Here is a 20884-nt window from a genome sequence, read left to right as displayed (position 1 = left end):
CCTGATAAAAAGTCTGTCTTCATATTTTTTATAAACCTCTCTTCAAGTACTGAAAGGCTGAATTGAGGACACCCTGGAGTCTTCTTTAGCTCAACAAACCAAATTTTCTCAGCCTTTCTTCACCAGGAGAAAGATCCAGCAGGAGAGATGATCCAGCCCTCTGAGCATCATCTGGATTCACTCCAATAGCTCCATGTCCTTCCTGAGCTGCCCTGTCTGTGTCCTATCCTCTGCAGCTTCTCCTGTGGGGCTGGAACATCACAGAAAGGTGCTTGTGACCAATGACTGGTGTCAGGAGCTCCTTCCCAGTGCTGCCAGTGCTTCTACACCCTGATCATGGCATGATTATTGCCACAGTACATCGACATCAGGTACATTTTGAGCTTTCTTTACCTAATGGTACTTTGGGGTTCGTTTGGTTGGTTTCCAAACCTCTGAGGCTCCTTCTTGCAAGCTTTTCTCCAAACTGTTGTGCCCAGATAGATGTTTTCCAAAGGCATGTCCATGCTTTAGGATGTGTCCATTAACTTCCCCTATTCTGACACCTTCACCTCACACAGACTGGGTTGTAAGCAAATCCATAATTATCTGCTGACACTTTTAAATCAGCAGATTTACAAAATAAATCTGCTGGCAGTGCAGCCATGGAAAACTGGGATTTCAAATTCAATTGCAGACATTTGAGTCAGTCATTTCTGTGCTGTTGGCTGCAGGATGTGATGAAATTTTGGCTCCTGTTCAACACCTGAATGCCAGGATGCAGGTGGGAGATCTCAGTATAATTACAGGGGAAAATTAAAAGATCTCTTAATCTCCCCTGACTATTGAGATCACCTTTAGAGAGTGTAACTGCATTGTATTCAAGCATTTAGAGGAAATTTTTTTTTCTTCCATCATAATGTAGCAAAATAACCCTCCAATCCCTGTTCAGTGTGGCAGCAGACAGTTTATTTGTCTGGCTCTTTGAGACATTCAAACTGTGTGCCAAAACAGTTCAGATCTGGGTAATTCCAACACACATGTCAGATGGAGAAGATTAACATCCTTCAAAAGTGAGCTCATGGTCCCCTCCTGTGACTTCTCAGGAAAGTCATTGTGACACTTTGGACTCCTTTTTCTTTATCAAGGTTCATAAATTCCTACAAATGAAATTTCACCTGAGAGAGTCGTAAGTGAAGAACCAGTTCAAAAGTGGCAAGGTAACTAGAACTAGTTCAAAAGTGGCAAGGTAAGTAGAATCAGTTCAAAAGTGACAAACTAACTTGGATGATGACCCCTGCCTGCTGAAGGGAGTTTTTGTGCCTATTCATTCTAGTTGTTTAGGGAGGTCCTATCTGATTTGAAGGAGTTTCCTTTCAAAAAGAGTAGAAACAAAAGTGAAAGAGAGCCAGGGCACTACAGAGCATTCTTGGTCACATCAGGAGCTGGTTTGAATTCTGTGTTTTTCCGGCCCTTCATGGCTTTCTCTTTTTAACAGAAATATTTTATAGGTTAACTCTTTCCTCAATTGAGGAAAGAGTTTCTTCAAGACCCATATATTTATTTTGTTGCCCTCTATCAGGCACAGTCTGTGTCCCTCTGACCTGTCATTTTAAATCCTCCATGGGTATTTCTGATTTAATACTTATTTAATTAGTGCCAATCTTGCAAGGCAAAATAAATGAAGTATGATTTGAAAAGATCAATGGGAAAAGCACATTCAAATCAATCTCTTCAAAAAATTATGAGTTCACTATCTTTCTAAAGATTTAATATCTGAAAATTTCATTATGCAATGACAAACAGGTTTTTTTCCACACTGACAAAGGACATTGCAAAAGTGAAACTCCAGCCATTTCCAGCATTGAATGCACTGGAAAATCTTTGCTGCTTTCAATGCTCACTTGCAAAATTAATTTTTGTCTCTAATAAGTTTAAATTTATAGTGAAAATAATTTGTTTGAAAGGTTCCAAGAGCTGAAAAAGAGTGTTTTGATGAAATTTTGCCACAGTATAGCTGGAGCATTGACTCCAGTGGGAAGGAAGGATGTTATCATGCTTTTCAACAGAAGCAAGTCACATGTGTTTGTGTAGTGCCAGACCAGGGCATCTCCCCAACAAAACCTCTGATACTTCCTGGCTCCTTCATCCTGTTAAAGCTTACTTGGTGAGCCATTTAATTAGAGATAAACCTTAATCTGTTCTGTGGACTTAGGATGTGTCACTTGGCATGCCAAGGAAACGCCTGGCAGGGGACCTGCCACACGTGTCCCCAGCAGTGTGATCAGTGGCAATGTAAAATGGCTCTGGAAATGCAAAAATGAAGGAAAAGCAACTTGGAAAAGTCCTTCAGTTCTCCTTCCTCAGTGACTGCAGGGATAGGGGTGATGAAGATGTTTTCAGAGAAGATGTTTTCCAAGGCAGACAAAGCAGAGTATGTAGCAGTTCTGGACTTTGGATTTCTCTGCTGAGCAGCAAAGGGGACTGTGTTTGTCACCACAGTCCTGTATTTTTTTTTTATTTTATTTTTTTTTTAATTTTATTTTTTTATTTTTTTATTTTTAACTTATAATTACAGTGCTGTAGCTGCAGAGGGGGGAATGAAGTTGTTCCTCCTTCCCCCCCGCAGTCACCTGAATGCTGCTCTTGTTTTGGGTTTTGTTTCTTCAGCTATCAGTTCCCGCTGAATGTTTGGCTCTGAGAGCACAGTGGGAAATTCCTGTCTCCTCTCCTTCCTGATGGGAAGGGGAAGTCCCTGCCCACCTCTGCAGCCTCCCAGTTCATCTCTGGGGCACTGCAAAACTCAGCTTCAGGTCATGAACAGCCTCAGCCTGCCAAGCCCCCCAGTCAAGCAGGCAGCACAGGGTTAACCTTGCAGTGTGCTCCTGAGCCCTGCACATGTGCTGGACAGATCACATCTGGCTCCTGTAGTTTGTTCATTCTTTTGTGGTCCCTGTGCCAGATTCCAACCTCATCTTTTACTGTCAGTTGTAAACCATCTCAAATCCATGAGTTCATTGTGATTTGTACTGCCATGGGATCAGGATCTATTTATCACTGCAATACCCTTTTGGCCTGTGGTGTTACAGAAACAACTGCAGTGGTTTGGCTGGCCCAAAACACACCTATGAATTAAATTAGTCAGACCTGACATCTCTCTTTTAATGCCCCAAGCAGTGGATTTGATTAAAAGAACAGGTAATATCTTGCATGGACATGCCACAATCATGTCCAAAAGTGCTGTAGAAACAGTACTCCAGATCTAACTTTGGATCTCTCCATTTTTGATAAGAAAATACTTAAATAAAAATAAACACCTTTTGCCTCTTAATACACTGTATATATTTTAAGCTTGTTCTTAACTTTTGTCAGTTATATAGAGGCACTTCCAAAAGTACATTGTCCTTTCAGTGTGCTCATTATGAAATCGCTCTTTGAGAAATTTAGTATCATAAAATCACTGAATGATTTGGGTTGGAAGGGACCATAAAGCTCATCCAATTCCAACCCCTGTCACAGACAGGGACACCTTCCACTATACCAGGTTGCTCCAAGCCCCATCCAGCCTGGTCTTGGACACTTCCAGGGATGGGGCAACCTCAGCTTCTCTGGGCACCCTGTGCCAGGGCCTCCCCACCCTCACAGGGAAGAATTTCTTCCCAATATCCCATCTAATTCTGTCCTCTTTGAGTTTGAAGCCATTCCCCCTTGTCCCAAAACTACTATTTTAGCTCTCAAGCACCAGGATTGTCAGAAGGCACATTCCAGGAAATCACCCACATGTTACTCACTGAATGAATACAGTTGGTTTCACTAAGGTGCCCTGACTCAAGATTCCTTCTCACAGTGGGGATTTTTTAACACAAATCATTTCTGTGTCATTGCTTTAACCATGATATGGAATGCCACAACAGAGAGTTTCTGTTTGACAGAAAGGTCTGACATTTCAACATTTCTGTTTGTCTTAGAGTGAGAGATTTCGGTTAAAGAAAAGTTTCTAAATACGTCACTTTGGAAGAATTGAAACAACTTTATAATTGCAGTAATATATGTGCTCACTATAAGAGATACATGGCTCTGCTTTCCTGTATTCCCCAGAGATCCCTGAGGTAGCAGCAACTCCTTTCAGCTGCAGATTCCAAAGCTGGACCTGGCCTTGTGGCTGCTCCCTATTCACACAGCCAGTCGTGTGTGAAGCTCTAGATGATGCTCCCTGGCCAGGGCAGCAAAGGGAATGTTTATGGATGCTCTTAAGTGTTTTTCTGTGTTACACTAACAAAGTAATAATGTTGAAATAGGTTCATTGCAGTCTGAGCTCTGGAGGGAGCTGGGAGGAGATCCATAACACATCCATCTGCCTCCACATCATTTCAGAGAGGAAGAATTGTCCCTGGCACACAGCAAAGCCTTGCTATGCAATCAACTTAAGCCTTGAAGCATGAAATTTGATTTTCCTTACCATAGGTAAGTGCTTTTAAACTCCACTGAAAATGGAAGACAAATATTTCTCTTTAGGGTGCCAGTTCTCAGTGTATGAAGAGAAATTACTTTTTTTTGAGGCTTCTTCTCAGCTAAACATCAGTCACACAACTGTCACACATCTTCATCTAGGCTACAAGACTGGACTCTCCAGAGGCTTGTGAGTGGGAAACACCCCTGCAAGACAGGGAAACTAGAATTACTGGTGGATTGCTGGGTTATTAGTCAGTTGGAGCAAAGCTGGAAGGAAGCCTTGGCTGTGGTGAATATACCAATCACACCAGGGTGGTGATAAACAATCCATGAGCTTTTTGTTATAAAGGTATCGTATAAATGTCAATTGCAGGCATTATATTAGAATTTTGTGTATGTGCATCTTTGGTGAGCAGCTGGTATTTTCAGAGACACCTAACTGTGAAGGCATTTGCCTTCTGTCCTGAAAATGGGTGGTTATAGGCCAGGGAGCAGAAATTCCCCATAGCTACTGCCAGAGAGAGCATTGAAACAGCTCTGGGCCCGTTTGCCACAAGAACAGAGACTGAATTGATCTGGAGCTGACAACAGATGACAAATTTTGCCAGATGCAAGATGTTTTCTTGTGCTTGTACAGCACTGAAACTCAGTAAACAGAAAGAACTCAAGGAAGAATTGAAAGCAAAGCAGTCTCCTGGGTCTGTATGCATTTCAGTTTCATCATTCCTACTCCAAAGTTGTGTAATATTTAACTGAAAAAAGACATTTATAACTATAACAATCTTTAACTAAAAGCAAACTGCAGTGTACTTCATCGAGCTGCAGTATATTTACTCTTGGACCAAGATTTTTTTGCCTTTTCTCACTGATTTTCAACTTAAGCTAACAATGATTGGCAAAACAAGAACTTGAATGTCTGGGGAAAAAAACTCTTATAACAAACACTTCCCTGGGCTCTTTGAAGCAGGATTTCCTTATTTACTTGGGAAGGAAGTTGAAAAAAGCTCCTGACAATAAATATCTAATGCAAAAAATCTTGAAGTAGAGAACATAACAATTTTTTTAAAGAAAAACCCCACTGGTTTAAGAGTTAGTGATTGCTACACAGCAATCAATTTGCTTATTCTGGGTAACCACTTGTCTTTTTCCATTAATTTTTAGCTAGCCCTGAGATGTAACTTAATCCAGGAGTACTCCACCAAACAAACCCTGGAGACTTTTTCATATCTTAGCAGTCAAAACATTCCCAACTTGTTTCCAGCTTTGTTCAGTCATTACTCTTGTTTGTCTGTCACAATGGTGGCAGTGCTCTGGTCACAGAGTTTTTAAGTAATCCATTAACCAGAAAGGGGATTCAGGCAATGCAAATAAAGGCCATTTGAAAATAAAAGATGTCAACACTTGGAAGGAATGAGATTGCACAGAGGTGCTTTGAAGCTTATCAAAATATCATCCTTCTTTGTTCCAGGTGTCCCCTCAGAGCAGAGTGCACAGGATTCAGGAATCCCTTTCACTTTGGATGGGGATTCCAGGTGGATCTTCCTACATCTGGAAACACAAACCCCTCAAATTGTGCACTGTTCTTGGTGGAGCCACAGTTTCTGACCTGGGAAAAGGAGACACCAGGTCCTTGCAGGGAGGGAGAGGAGGCACCAAGGGTGAGCTCAAGGGACCTGCAGTGGGTCTGAGGCTTTGCAAATCCCCAAATTCAGACGAGCCTTGAGCCCCCCAGAGCCTCCTGCAGCCACTTGTCCCAAGGTGTCCTTTGCAGAGCATGGCCTGCCCTTCCTGTGCTGTGCTGGACCAGGACAGTGATCAGTGGGGCCACTGTGCAGACAGGTCACAGAGGAAGGGTAAAACCCCCACCCCCACTTTTTAAAAGGTTTATGTTCATTCTGGCTTTTCTAGGAGTTTTTTTCACAGCAGCAACAGCAAATCTCCACAGGGACACAGCTAAAATCACAACAAACTGCATAAGGGCAGAGAAGAATGGAAGGAAACACTTGAACCAGTTTTTCTGCCAAAGAAAATGTCCATGTGATGACATCGTCTTGATATAGGTGACCTTTTTTCATTTCATAAAGATTTGTAGATGTAATAAGAAAAAGAGAAAAAAAATTATCAGATTTTATGGTGAAGGAGGAAAGATTGGAAATAGATCAAAAGTATGTGCTGGGGGTTCAAAACATAAGCCCAGATATTAAAGTAATCCAGACTTGCCTGTAAAGTATTTTGCAATAGTAAAATAATTTCAAAACTTTTTAATGATGAGTGATGGAAACTTGTTTTGGCAGAATCAGCACATGAGATTGCCTTGGAGAAGGCTGGGGAAGATGTTTGGGCCCTTATTAAAGCTGCATGGACATAAATAAATATGCAGGAGTACAGCTTGTGGTCTATGTTTCATCCCAATATTACCTGACTGGGTAAGATTTTGCACTTCTTTAATCTCCTGGATAAATGTGGAATTTGGGTATATACTGGTTCAGCTGGTTAAGGATTTGTGGGGTTTGGGATAAGAAAATTTGGAACTATTGCAACAGAATGTTTACGTTAAAAGAATAAATGCAAAAGTAATTTCTGTATAACTAGGAAGAATTATCACCAAAGGGCACTTGAAAAATAATTGATGACTGCAATCAGCCACTAAAATAGTTCTTCAGCACAGTTAGATTGTAAAAATACCTCCATAACTGACTTAATTAAAATAATTACCATGGGACTTGCCTTGGCTTAAAATAATATGCCCTTTTTTATGACTTGTGGAGGCAGGTGAACTTTATCTCCTTGTCTTCTCTGAGGCACCTGTCCAGTAACATATTTGGGACAATTAGGTCCTTAATCACCTAAAGAAGAAATATCACACTGGCAGCAAAAAGCCATTCCCAGCACAGAGGTTGCTCTAGTGTGTGACTCAAGGGCTTCATTTTAAAAAATGGGCCTTAATGATGCAGATGCAGTCTTGTGAAAGGAAAACACCAGGAGATGATGATATGGCTTCACAAAAATAACTTTCCCCCCTCTGTTGGTGTTGTTGGTGGCAGAAGCAGGATGTGATAATTGGGTAGGATCTGATGCCCATCTATCCAGGCAAGGCACAGATGGGGAGAGATGACTGGGAGATGCAGTGAGGTGTGCTCACCCCTTCTCAAAGGAAAAAAGCTCCACTTCTGCCTCCTTCCCATCTTGTTCCTGACTCCATGGTCTTGCTGCTTACCTTGGGTCAGCTCTGGTGCTCATCAGAGCCAGTACAGCTCATTATTCCCACAAAACACCAGAAAGTTCTCCAGTGGGCTGGCAGCAAGGACTGCCTCAGTGAAGAGCCCAGGGCAGTGCAAGGAGGGGTAGGAGCCAGTGCCAGAGTGAGGATGACCCATCCCTGGCCATGAGGAGGGCTCAGCTGCCCATCCAGCACCAGTCTGAGCCACTCCAGAGTGTTTTTGTCTGTGCAGAGGTTGGATCTGGCTCATCTTCAGGCACTGGCTTCTTTTAAGTTGATCGTTTGCAGGGAAAGTGTCGATGAATGGCTTTCTCATGACCCCTGCCATAAATTTTTAATGAGTGTTTTTCAGGCTGCTGAAACTTTCCTGTCAAAGAGATTAGTGGTGAAAATCCTACCTGTTGTGTAACACTCATTTTGGGGAGGAAAATTCTCTTGATGAAAAATACAATGCTTATTGTTGGATTGTCACTGGTTTTGTTTTCGTTTTCTTTGTTACTAGAAGCCCAATGTTTAGATTGAAGGTTCTCTGAAGGGAGTGGCCCACAGAACCTCAGTTGAACTTGTTTTCAGTTTCTGCTACGTCTTGAAGTGTTTGAGAGCCTGTGCCTCTGGGAGGTCTCACCTGGGGCCAGGGAGAGAAATCACCAGCAGCTTCCCTGAACTGGTGGTTTGACCATCCCACTGGCAATATCCATTTACAGCTCCCACTTCTTTTCACTGTGTTTGAAAGAAAAATTCAGTTCCCCAGACAGGTTTGTAGTGTGGTCACATGGAGGGTTTTGCCGACCTCCTCCAGAGCTGAGGGGGTGCAGGGCAGGGTGAGAAATCCCATCCAAAGCTGTGGCCTGAGCTGCCCTTTGGTGAACAGGCTGGGAACGTGGGTCAGCCCCTCACACACTTCCTTCCACCTCAGCTTCCCACACCAAAAACAGGTGTAAAAATGTGCTGCTGTTATTGCAGCCAGCTGTGCAAAGGACAGATCCTTGTCCCATGTGAAACCTTTCACAGAGGTTCAGAGAGGACCTGGGGAAGCACCTCTGGCTTGGCTGTGAGTGCCATGAGGTAGATGTGCATTTTTAACATCAGACCTTTGAACTCACTGTCATCAGCTGAAACAGGAGACTGGAGAGTGAAATTGCCATCTTTATTTGAGCAGTGAGGCTGCTGTAGAGCTCATGGTGTTTGCCAGTGCTTCTGTTCTGCTGATTGCTGATAGATATGAAGATTTTATTTAAATTCAGGAGAGAGAAGACAGTGAGGTGCTGTGCAGACAGAAAGGTTGTTAGGATTGCCCAAGAGCTGTTGGCAGTGAGTACCCAAAGAGTGCTCAGCTGTGTACATAACTTTATTTTCTTTTTTACAATGTGCCTTCTTAAGAAACATTTACCACCACTGCCCCTCTGTCACATGAAAGAGGTGCTGTTTAGTTTCTATCACTTAAAACTTCTAAAGTGTCCACAAGCAAGGGATGGTTCTTTAGAGAGCTCTTCTTTAGCAGTTGGTTATGAAACAGCAACTTCAGTGTCCTTGCAAGATATTGACAGGGAGGAAGTTGGAAATATTTTTGAAATACCCTATACATAGCCTATTTATTTTGTTCATTTCCTATTTCCTTGCTCGGAAATTGTCTCAGGGACGCTTGAAAATGTAACTGGGGATGCACAGCAGCTCTCCCCAGGCTGCCATGCCTCCTGCAGGCTCAGATTTGCCACCCGTGGCCACATTGAGAGTGAATCAAATTCTTTCAGAAATAATTACACACAGTCCTGGAAACGGTTGTGTGCAGGTACGGCAAATCAGATATGTCCTGAATATTTATAGTAGTAATCTGTTTGTTTTCTTGTGCTTGCCTTGCAAGGCTACACAGGCTTTTATTCTCCGGGGAGCACAATAGCTGCACCGGGATAGCAGAGATTGCTGTGATAAAATGCTTGCAAATCATTAGCAGGACAAAGCACTGAGGCTCTTTGAAGATTCCCACAAAGAATTCAGCATATCTGAGTTAAGCAGGGGAAGGGCTGGGGGCAGGGTCTGGGGGAGGGCTACAGCAGCACGAGATGGAAGCTGGCAAGAGGAGATTTTTTGGTATGCAGAAATGTTGGATTATGTATTTTTTTTTTACTTAGAGATGGGTAATTGAGAGGCACTTAAAAAACTTTTATTCTATTTTTAGTCTTTTGAGAAGGGTGAGACAATACAGATGTTATAATTCACACTATCACAATCAGAAGCTAACTATTTCTTAATTACGATACACTATCAGCTTTAGCTACACTATATTATAAATGCTTTAAAGCTAATCATCTAAAATTACCCCTCATGGGTCCTACTACAATGTGTCTTTCATGGTTCTATTTTTCTCTTTCATAGTCCACAAAGAAAAGCAGATGTGAACACAAGGTTTGTCCAAACTCCCTTTCCAAGCACTGCTTCCAGCCTGCTGAGGAGGCACTTTTTTGTTCTGAAAGAGCTGAGCCAACTGAGTGCTGTGCAGGAACAGGCTCCCACCCAAACAGGACCAGTGCTGATGCCACCCAAATTGAAGTCTGAGTATGGACCAGCAATGCTCCATCTCTGAGTGTTGCTGATATGAGCATATCCTATGTCATGATATGACATAGGGTATGCTCATATGTGCCTGAGGCTGGTCTGTAATTCCCAACATCAAAAACAACATTGCAGGAGGAACAAGAGCAACACCAGAGTTGCAGGAGTCAGGTTGATTATGTTGCCTTTGGGAATTTTAATGCTGGGTCTGCCACAAGGAAAAACAGCTGGGAGAAGCTGGGTGCAACCACTCACCAAGTTGCTTTAGATTTTAAGTTTCCCTGTGTTAAAATGAGTCAGTTTTCTTCAGCACTGCATCTTTTTGAAGGTTAGAGACAGTGATTCACAGAGCCATCATTGCCTTACTCAGAAAAGAAGCTGAAGCACATCAAAATAAGTTTAATAAACTCTTTCCTCCTGTTGAAGTCTCCCCTTCAATCAGAGAGAGGCAGAATTGCCAGCCAGCTGACTGCCAGAGTATGGTTCTTAAAATGCAATACAGGAAGTTCCCCAAATTTAAAAAATGTTCCAGAGGCAAGATGGTAGGAAAAACCCAATAACTTCTGCTTCATTTGCACTTTGCAAACCAAAGGAGGGGCCTGAAGGGTAGGCTGCATTCCTTGCTTGCAATCCTGACTTGCTGTGGGTCTGACTTAGGCTGTGTTTGATCCTTGAGGTCACACAGTGGTTTTAACTCCAGATTTTCATGTGAACAAAGCAGTTCAGTGATGCTCTGTGTTTAGGCATGACTTGCCAGCACACAACAACTGAGGAATGTGTCTGCAGTGTGACCCTGCAGCTGCTGCTGCTCTCCTGCCTCCCACTAGATAGAAATTTGTGAGTTATTTGCTCTACTCATGGGCCTCCTTAGAGCCAGCCCTGCTGTAACAGCCTCCATGGGCCAGAGTTCTTCTCTTGTCACTGCTCATGATGGAGTGCATGGAGAGAGAAGAAAATTCCCTCTGACCTCATGATTTCTTGGTAAATCTGGCTGATGGCTGCACCCTCCCCAGAGCAACAGGCTGACAGGTCCCCACAGGTCTGAAGAGAAAACATCTTGTGTTCCTTACCCTTGATTTTGGGTTTTCCTAAGCTCTGAACTTCTTACTGGAGTTCTTAGGGTTGAAAACTTACCTTTGTTTTTTTAAGGAGCAAACATGAGTGAATCTGTGCTTGATTATTCACCTGTTTCTGAGGAGGTGTTTCTGTAGACTGCATCAATCAGGTGGATATGTGAACCACAGGGAGATCTGTCAGCTCAGAGCTCCTGGGAGCCAGGCTGGGCTCTTGGTCACGTTTCTTCTCTGACTTTAGCCTCATTATTCTGCTTTTCTCCCATGCTGTGTCTCTGTCTTCAAGGAGACCACCAGGTGGAAGAAATCCCATAACCCAATCCCTCACAGAAGGATTCTGGAGAATTCATGCCTGAAGAGCATTTTGTGGGAATTGTCTTTTAAGATTGAATTATTGAGGCATTGACAAACCTCTGCTTTCTTTTCACAGGGAAGGAATGTAAAGAGAAGCAGACTGCTTAAAACCCCTACTAATCAGATAATCCTTGAACTTGGTGCTGCTCCAGACCTGCAGTCTCCCTGTCTGTATGGATGTAGAGGTCTATTCTATTCCATGAATGAATGCACACTCCTACCTAAACCTGCACACAGACATTTAAATATATGTGTATATTACAGATCTAATTCCTCCCAGTGTATGGTAATCCTGGTTTGGTGCACTTAGCAAAACTTTGATTTATTGTGCTTTGAATACTCTGGATGACATTCATCCCCACGTGAAGTTCTGCTGTAGCTGAGACAAATATGTGTTTTGCCTGTAGGACACCTGCTATTACACTTTCTTAATGTGGAGAATGTTCATTTTTCAGGCAAATACTTTTCATGTAGCTCTCCAAAATTCTTGTCAGGTTACTTTCCTGTTTCTGACAGCCTGGAGCAGAGGTGTGGTGTATGTCTAATGTGTATTTACACTGACCTGGAGAATTGGCAGTTCTTGTAAAACATCTTGTATTCACCTCTTTCTTTTTCTCAGCTTTATGTCAGTAGAAGGCGTAATATCCTTCTGGCTTCCAAAGTTTCTCACTTAAAAGTTTCTGCATTTTGGTGGAGTCTCAGCTGTTACAGCTGAGTGCAAAAGACTTGTAAGGGTAAGAGAAAGTGAGCAGTGTGTAAGAGTTGGGGAATCCTAGATATTTATCTAACAAGATATTCATCTTTTGAGCAGAAATGTTCATGTGCAGGAAGCTTTAGCTGAAGTAAATAAAAAGGCTTTAGGCTGTGCTCAGATTAAGACACTAGTTCTTCACCCAGCAGTATCAATGCTGACAGAGCTGTGTAGCAACACAAGGATTTGTGCTTTATCCTGACACAGGCAGCACCAGCAGAAAGGTCAGCCAGTGGTCATATCATGGAGCTGAATGCTTTCACAGACTGAAACTTTGTGCCTCAAGGAGCACAAAGGTTTGTAAAGTATGTGGTATCTACTTTTGAAATCCAGTTTTCCAAAGGCAAAAGACCCCCAACATATATACACACACACACACACACACACACACACACACACATATATATATGTGTATATATGTTTCTGAAGCATTTCTTTCTAGTCAAGGCAGTTTAACCCTGCTGTGGCTCAGTTCAGTGCTGTGAGTGTGCTGAGTGGAGGGAACTCAGCTTGGGCTGTGCTGCTGGCAGCTGAGATAATCCAGTCATGACTTGCTGTGACTTTCTTGTTATGAAATCACTGGTACTGGATAAACACATTTGCCTTCAATGCCTTCTAACACCTCCTTTTTGACTGTGAATAAGTGCTTGATGTGGCACTGACCTGAGCTGAAAACTGTAAGTGTGCAGGTGATGAAGACAGACAGAGACACACACGGAGCTCTGCACTGAGATATCAGGGAGAGGAGTGATCCCTGCAGGAATCCCAGAGGCACAATTTTTTCTGGGGACTCACCCAGCTAATGGGATTATTGGGGGAAAATGCCCTTCAGGAGTACAGTGAGGGGTCTATAGGAACATGCTCTGCAATGTTAGGGTGCAGCCTTACTCTGCAGCAAAGCCAAGGAAGTGGCTCATGGATGGTGCCAGGGGTCTGCTCTGTCACTCACTGCTTGCTGCCACTGCCTCCCAGGGTGTGCATTCACCTGGCCAGCCCTGGCCAGCCACAGAGCAAAACAAGAAATGCAAACAGCTCCACGTAAACAGAGAATAATTCTTTTGGCAGCTTGCTTCCTGACTGGAGTTCCCCCAAATGTTTTGCTTTCACAGCTGATGGTTTTTGGTTTGAAATGTGTGTGAGTGTCTTTGGGACCTTGCATTGGATGTGGGCCTGCCCTGGTTCCAATTCACAGCAAAAGCCTCGTGAACTGCAGCAGGAACAGGCTCATTTGATGGCTCACAGCCTGGAAATACTCTTCTCAACACAGCGTGGCTTTCCAAAACTGGATGTGATCAATGGTATCACTGCAGGGTTTTGGTAGGGTAGATGGCCAAATAATCTGTGAAGCAGCCAAATAGAGACATGCTTTCCTTTGCAGTTAGCAAAAAATGCTTTAAAAAAAACAGGTGAAGAGTTGCCAAGGGTTCCTTGAGTTTTAAGTTTAATGACTACTTGCAGTTTAGAAGTTATTTACTCTGGCTGGATTTGTAGTGAAACAGGAGAAAACCTTCCTTGACTTAAAAGTCAAGGATAAGTACTTGTCTTTTGACATATTTCACCTTTCAGCTCTGATGGACTTAAAAACAAAGCTCTGGTAATGTATTTGTGTATTTGTCTAAGCCCATAAAGATAATCTTAGCCCTCAAGGGCTTACAGTCAAAATCATTTCTTTGCAGCTCCTTGGGTACATTAGAACAAGCTGAGCAGCACCGATGGAAGTGCTGAGATAGTTCACTGTATTTGCAGGGCTGATGTCTTAAAAAACCCAGCTGGGCATGGATGATTAAATCTGTTGCTGCTGTCAGGTTGGTAGGAATGCCTTTCTGTTTCAAAAGCCTTTCACCAATTGCACCTGTAATCACAGAAGAATCTCTCAGCAAAGCACCTCAGGCACGCAGGGAATGGAGAAGTGCACGCAGCAGGATGCTCTGTCTGACCCTGTTTCTCCATAGTCCCTCTGCTGATAAAGCCTTCCCACACTTGTGTGAAATGGTGATGTGGGAGGGGGATTCCCTGGATCCTGTCCCTCCTGACATTTTCAATGCATTTCCCAGGCCTGTTTTTCCATCCTGCAGTGTAAAGTTAATTTTGATGAAATCTTGAGTGAATTAAACTGCAACACAGCAATGTCCTTTCTCAACTCATATTTGCTGTCTGCCTTATTTATGTGGAGAAGAGGCACTTGGACATGCCAATGATCCTGTCATTTATTTGCCTTGTGCATCGTGCCTTTGGCTACTATAATTAAATTGGAAAATACAATTAAAAGCATTAGCTGTAGCAGACATACAAAAAAATATCATTACATGCCTGACAGTGTTCTCCTTCATATTGTTAATCCCTGCAGATCTACCTGTGCTATTAGATTTCATATACAGATTTTATTTTTCTCTGAAGACTACATTAATTGGAATGAGCATTCCTGTTTGTATAAGGGAAGAAAATGAAGATGCTTTTCCATGCTGGAAAGCCTCATCTGACTTTTCTTGGTGAGTATGGTCTAAACTTGAACTTGAACTGAGCAAATATTATTCAGGCTTCAAAATGTTTGCAGATAGCTGTACAATATTGTTAGGTAATGTATTTGGCTTGCTGCACCGTGGAAAATATTTGTGTTTAAACTCAAATTGTTATGTAAACATAAACTTTCACATAAACAAAGTTGGTCTGTGGTGAAAAGCAGAGAGAGGCAGCTCAGATGGGATCTGGATCCTTCCTCCCTACACACCTCAACAGGGAGCATGGGCTTGAGAGCCACACTGGGGATATCTTAAAAGGAGCAAACCTAAGTACTGAGAGCATGAATGTCCCTCACTCTTAATTCCCAAATTAAAATGCATGACCAAAGGAAAGCAAAATTCTTACACAGAAAGTAGCTAGAGCAAGTTGGAAAGCACTGCTGCTGAGCACAGCACTGAAATTTCTGTAGTTCTGTCCCTGTGAAAATATTTTGGGGGAAAAAACTTTCTGATAAGATAAGAAAACCCAAAATGGTACTAACAGTGCAAACCTAGGCTATTTGCTTTATCAGTGAAATTGAGAATTCACAAATGCCTAATACTTGTGTCTCTCAATTCACTTATGGTGAGAATATATTATTAGTCATATAAATAGTTCACAAAACACTTTAAATACATAACTCTTTAACCTCTAGGAGAAACACACCATTGCAAAACCTTATTGCAAAGACCTCCCAGAAATCCCTGTCACCCTCAGTTTGAACCTCCTTCCTACCTGTGGCTGCCACGAAAAAGTATTTCCAAAGAAAACAAACGTCTAAGGAAACAAGGACAGGAAAAATAACAGGCTGAGAAAGAAAGAAAGACAAATCTGGACAAGTCCAACTGAGTGGTGACATGTCTGCATGACATCTCTCCAGTGAGGTGATGGAACACAGACAGGCTGGCACCTCTGCAGAGTTAAAACAGACCAGGCTGGAGAAAGGAGACATTTTCCTTACTCAGGGTCTGCATTTCCAGCCCTGAATGCTGTGCTGCATGCAAGCATGCTAAATGCCTGTGACATTCAGTCCCAGCTACAAAAAAAGCTGAAATTACAGGCATTTAGTGGAAGAAGAGGTTTTCTTAAGAATGGTAGTGCCAGGAGCAAGATACCTCTGGCTCTGTGCTGTTTGCAAGGTTTTTTTTCATTTCTTGTTAGTCCTGATAAAGGCTGTAAAAGAGCGAATAAACCAGGCAACCTTGCCCAGCTGGACTTGTTTCATTTAATGATTACTGCTCAAGGTAGACCAGAGAGAAAACAGAACTGAAACTCTCTACACCCAGGGCAAACAAAACTTCAGATTCATGGGGTACTTCAAAGCACGTTAAAGTAGTCTTTTCCTCAATTGTAAGGGCAACAGGGTTTTGCTAAAGGGCAGAACTGTCCTGATTTGCACAATTCCCAACATTTCCCAACATTTCTCAAGATTTCTGTTCAGTGCTGCTCCCTCCTGGCTCCAGGAGGGCAGGGCTCAGTCAATAAACAGGGTTTTTTGGCCAGGCTTCTTCCTTATTAGCTGTGAGCAGCAGATTGTTTAATATCTGAAGCACTCTGCTGAAACCACACTGGCTCATTTATTTTCAAACATTTCAGGGAAAGGGAAACAAGCTGAGTGGAGGGGTGGAGCAGATAAGCAGCAGTGTTTTTCCCTCCTTAGCTAAGTATTTTACTGATAATGTGGAAAGCACCAGCTCTGAAAGTTTTGACCTTATCTCGTGTGTTGCAGTTTGCCTGTTCAGAAAATAAGGCAAATTCCCACTTATACCCCATTTGTTTGTGCCAGTCACTGCTCTCCTTGCTCTGGTGTCAGGGGCTCCTTCACCAGCACATTAGATGAAGCAGCTGCAAATAAAGTGGCTTCAAGTTTTCTAAATCTGAGTTAGGTGTATCCCTATTCAAACCTCACAGACACAGCCTGAGAGATGCTCACAGACCCCTCTGGCTGGGGCAGCAGCTCCTGCTCTTGGGCTCTTGGGGTTCCTTCTCTGCCAGTTGTGGTCCCAGAGCTCCTCAGGACAGTGTCAGTCTCTGTTGGGTTCAGCAGACTGTTGTTAAGGTCCTAAAATGACAATATGTCAGTCATTTCATTTCTTCCTTAATGAATAGCTAATTCTCCTTAGCTGTGAGGAGTATTTCAGAGGACTCTCCATGCTCCCAAGCCTGCAGCAGCTTTGTGCTATAGGAGCCTTGGCAGGGAAGAAAAGAGCAAACCTGCTCAGTTAGAGCAAGTGCCAGCCCTGGTGCCAGCCCCCTGGCTGCTGCTGTGTTTGTGTCCTAAAATCCTGGCCTGAATAAACACTGGTGACACCGAGGTGAACTGCTGTGTTCTGCAATGCCTTGCACAGGAGACAGAGATCCTATGGATTGTGTGCAGCCCCTGTGGTTGAGTGCTGGGCTAGCGAATCCCAGCACCAAAGGGGCTCCCCAGGCTGCCAAACCATTTCTGCTAAACTCACAATCTCTTCCTGCAAGCCTCAACTGGGAAACGCCTCCATTGTTTGGCCTGGATGGTTTCTGAAGAGCTGGCCCATGTCCAGGCATTGGGGAAGTGACAGTGACACAAGGGGTGGGATTTCCCTGCCCCACCTGCATCCAACTGCCACCCCTGCCCATGGGAGTTCCTGCTCCCAGGCCTGGTGAAGTTTAACCCAGCTGATCTTCAGCCCTTGCTGGCTTGGTTGCTTTTTAAACTCTCCTCTCTCCAGGCTTGATGCCCTCCTTCCCACCCAGTAAAGATCCCCTGGTTCTTGAGAGAGCCCTTTGGGCAAGGATGAAGTATTAACAAGAAATTTACCTTCTGCTTTATCTTGTTATTCATCTGGAAAATAAATGACTTCAGCATTTCATTATGGGTCCTGGCACAGATTAGTTTTTAATGATTCCTGTGCCCTGATTGATTTGGAAGGGGAAAGATACTTAGTTTTGCTCCCAGCTCCAGCTCTGGGAACTGAGTCTGGGTCAAGGGGAGTTGGATGTTTACAAGAACAGTGTGGTGACTGCTGTCAGCTGGGACAAAGAGGTGCTGAGTTAACCCTGCTGCCCTTAACCCACTGCAGCTTAGCAAACAAGCCTGTTGAGGAAGTTTTAGGGGGCAGAGCACCCAGCTGGGTTGCATTAACATGCAAACAGCAAACGGCTTTTGGCTCAGGAGATACTGGTGTGAGCAGGAGAGGTGACATGATAGGCTATTCAAGCTAAAGTTGCATTTCAAAGCGACACTAAAGAGTAAGTTAGAATTGGGATTTGCATTTTGGAGTGAAGGCCCAAAGAGATTGCATAAGTGGCTGATGAAGTAAATGTTTGAATCTGAAGGTGACAGCTCAGTAAACTGTTTAGATCTTGCTTAAACTCGGATACTCCCTTGGAAACTCAAGCGAGAAAATCACCAGCCCAAGAGGCCAAGATGATGACACTTAAAAAAATAAAAGGCCTGAGCCCAAATTCATGCCAATATCATCATTTTACCCTGACTAAAATGAGCGTTATAAATCTAGAGCCAGCCTATAATCCTTAATGAACTGGTTCTAGGTTTGTACTATGGCAATTTAAACATATATGTGTGTGTGTGTATATATGCACAAGTTTAATTTATAGCAAGTAGTTTCTGAGAGTGTGCTGAAAAATATACCTTGGCTCAGGCTGAAAGCTCTGTTTCACCAGCTTCACCATGTCACTCATGGTGAGACATGTAATTCCACAGGCCTTTCTCACATTGGTACCCCTATCTTTGATTTTTCATAATTCTAAACACCCAGTTAATCTGTGTATGTGTTCAAAGAGACTCCTTGCATTCCAGATGTCCTGTCTGTAGGCCACCACTCTGGGGTTGTACAATATCTGATGTACAATATCTGATCTCTGATTTAACCACCTGGTATTTCAGCAGATCATACAGGACCTGAACTAAACAACTAAAACTAAGTTGGTTCTTTGTGCTCAAATCCAGGCTGTGACTGTGAAATAGCAAGGGGCATCTTCCCTCCCTTGACTGTCCACACAGACCACCAGAACCAGGATTTGCAATGGTACGGTATTTGGAAAGGCTGGGAAGTTCTGTTGCACTTGTGCAGGGGAACTGGTGATGAAAAATAGGAATGCAAAAGGAAATTGGGAGTTTTGGAGGAGTTTTTTGCGGGTTGTTTTTTTTTCCAAGGGTTTTTGGAGCCCCAACACTGGGTGCAGGCCCTGATCCCTCAGGCTGAGCCTCTCCAGCTGCACAGGGAGATGAGGAGGCACATCTGACTCCTGCCTATGCATGCTCCTCAGCATAGGGTTTTTTGGGTAGGGAAAAACCCCTCACAAATAGATAGAGTCACACTGAATGTGCCCAGCTGCTTTGCTGAGCTGTTCTGGCCCTGCAGTGCTCCCTCACCCACAGCGCGTTTGTGGCACAGGAGGCCATGGCTGCTGAGGCAGCATGGGCCACGTGCACGGGGCTGGGTGTGAGAAACACCAAAGGGAACTCACCTGATAGCCCAAAAATCCCAAATAACTCCAATAACCCACACCCAGCTGCTGGCTGTGCCATGGAACCCTGGCTCTCACAGGCCCCAGAGCACAGTACTGCCATGGGACTCTTGGAAAGATCATCTCCTCCCAGCATCAGGGGTGTAAAAATTGCCTTTTTTCTTACAGCGAGTTGCCTTTTGCACCATTGAAAGAGCAGAGATGCCACAGCACAAGGGCAGAAATAGCCCCACTTCTTCAGGTATCACCCTGCACCATTTCCAGGAGGACTCACAGCTCTCTGTAGGTTTTTGGAGATGCTGCTTATGCCTCCATGCAGCCTTCACAGGCACAGACAGATGGCTGAGCAGGCAGTGGAGACAGCCCTGAAAATCCAGCTCTCCATGGGCATGGCCCTGGGCACAGAGCAGAGCTTTCCCCTGGGTGCACTCCCTCACCTTGTGGCCCTGCAGACATGCTCGGGCAGCTGCAGTGAGCCCGGGTCACTGCACGCACCCCAGCGGGTCCCAGGGTCTGAAATAACGGCCAGATCACCTGAAAAACACCCTCAGAGCCTGCCAAGCGCTCAGTGAGTCATGCTGAGGAACCACAGAATGTTTGGGTTAAAGCTCATCTCATTCCACCCCCTGCCATTCCCACCCTCCACTGGATCGTGTTTCTCAAAGCCATGTCCAACCAGGCCTGGGACAATTCCAGGGAGAGGGTGTCCCTGGGATGGAATGGTTATGAGGTGCTTGTTTGTGTTTTTGTTTTTATTTTGTGTTTTTGGGTTGGGTTTGTTTTTTTTTTTTGCAAGAACTCTGATTTCTCCCTTGGCATGACTCTCCTGCCTTGTCCGTGCATGAATTCACAAGTCACGGCTGGGCTACCCCAAACGTTCAGGTGCAGTTCCCACAATAACACTTCCCCCTTTGTCAGCGTGGTTTTAGAAATTTCTGCACCAGACTTTGCTTTAAATGCTCCCTCTGCTGGCTGTACTGCAAATGATTGTCTTTGAACTAAAAACCTCAGAGCGGAATTAGATTGTGGTGAAATTACCAGGTTAAGAGGTAGAATTCCCTTTATTCCTTCACCACAGCCTGAATCCCACCTCTCAATGGCACTGAGTGCACTGCACCTGTGGGAGTGGGATTTTTCTATAACACCAATTATTATTGCTGATTTAGGTCTCTTAATATAGAATTTATTATCTTCTTTAACAAATTTTGCTTCTCCTATACCCCTAGACTGTCTTATGATGGGAAATGTTGGGGTTTGAGATTCTGCTTCAGAAATGAATAGTTGTTGTAATTATACACTGTTCTCTACATTTTATAAAATCAGAAAAAGTAATTTAAAATATTGTTTCTGTAAATGCAGCTTCAAAGTAGCCATTGCAGTGTTCCTTTTCTTGGTTTTATTTTGCCTGTGTTCCTGATGAATAGGTGATAAACACTTTAGAATGATGTAGAAAATAATTTGGAAAAAGTATTAGATTAGGCACGAATTTAATCTCATATTAATGATGTGCTGCCAGCTATTCAGATGACATTTATA

General features: G+C 43.5%; 1 long non-coding RNA gene across 1 annotated transcript; it reads left to right on the top strand.

Annotated features, from left to right (window-relative positions):
• Nucleotides 1-2531: 2531 nt before the first annotated feature.
• Nucleotides 2532-17425, top strand: LOC113458990 (uncharacterized). Its single transcript, XR_012581678.1, has 3 exons — nt 2532-6491; nt 6726-6857; nt 11705-17425. It is a non-coding gene; the product is annotated as an uncharacterized LOC113458990 (long non-coding RNA).
• The last annotated feature ends 3459 nt before the right edge of the window (nt 17426-20884 follow it).

Source organism: Zonotrichia albicollis, chromosome 9 (genome assembly GCF_047830755.1).
Source record: "Zonotrichia albicollis isolate bZonAlb1 chromosome 9, bZonAlb1.hap1, whole genome shotgun sequence".
NCBI lineage: Eukaryota > Metazoa > Chordata > Aves > Passeriformes > Passerellidae > Zonotrichia > Zonotrichia albicollis.
The sequence above is the reverse complement of the archived record's forward strand: the minus strand, read 5'-3'. Positions and strand labels throughout refer to the sequence as shown.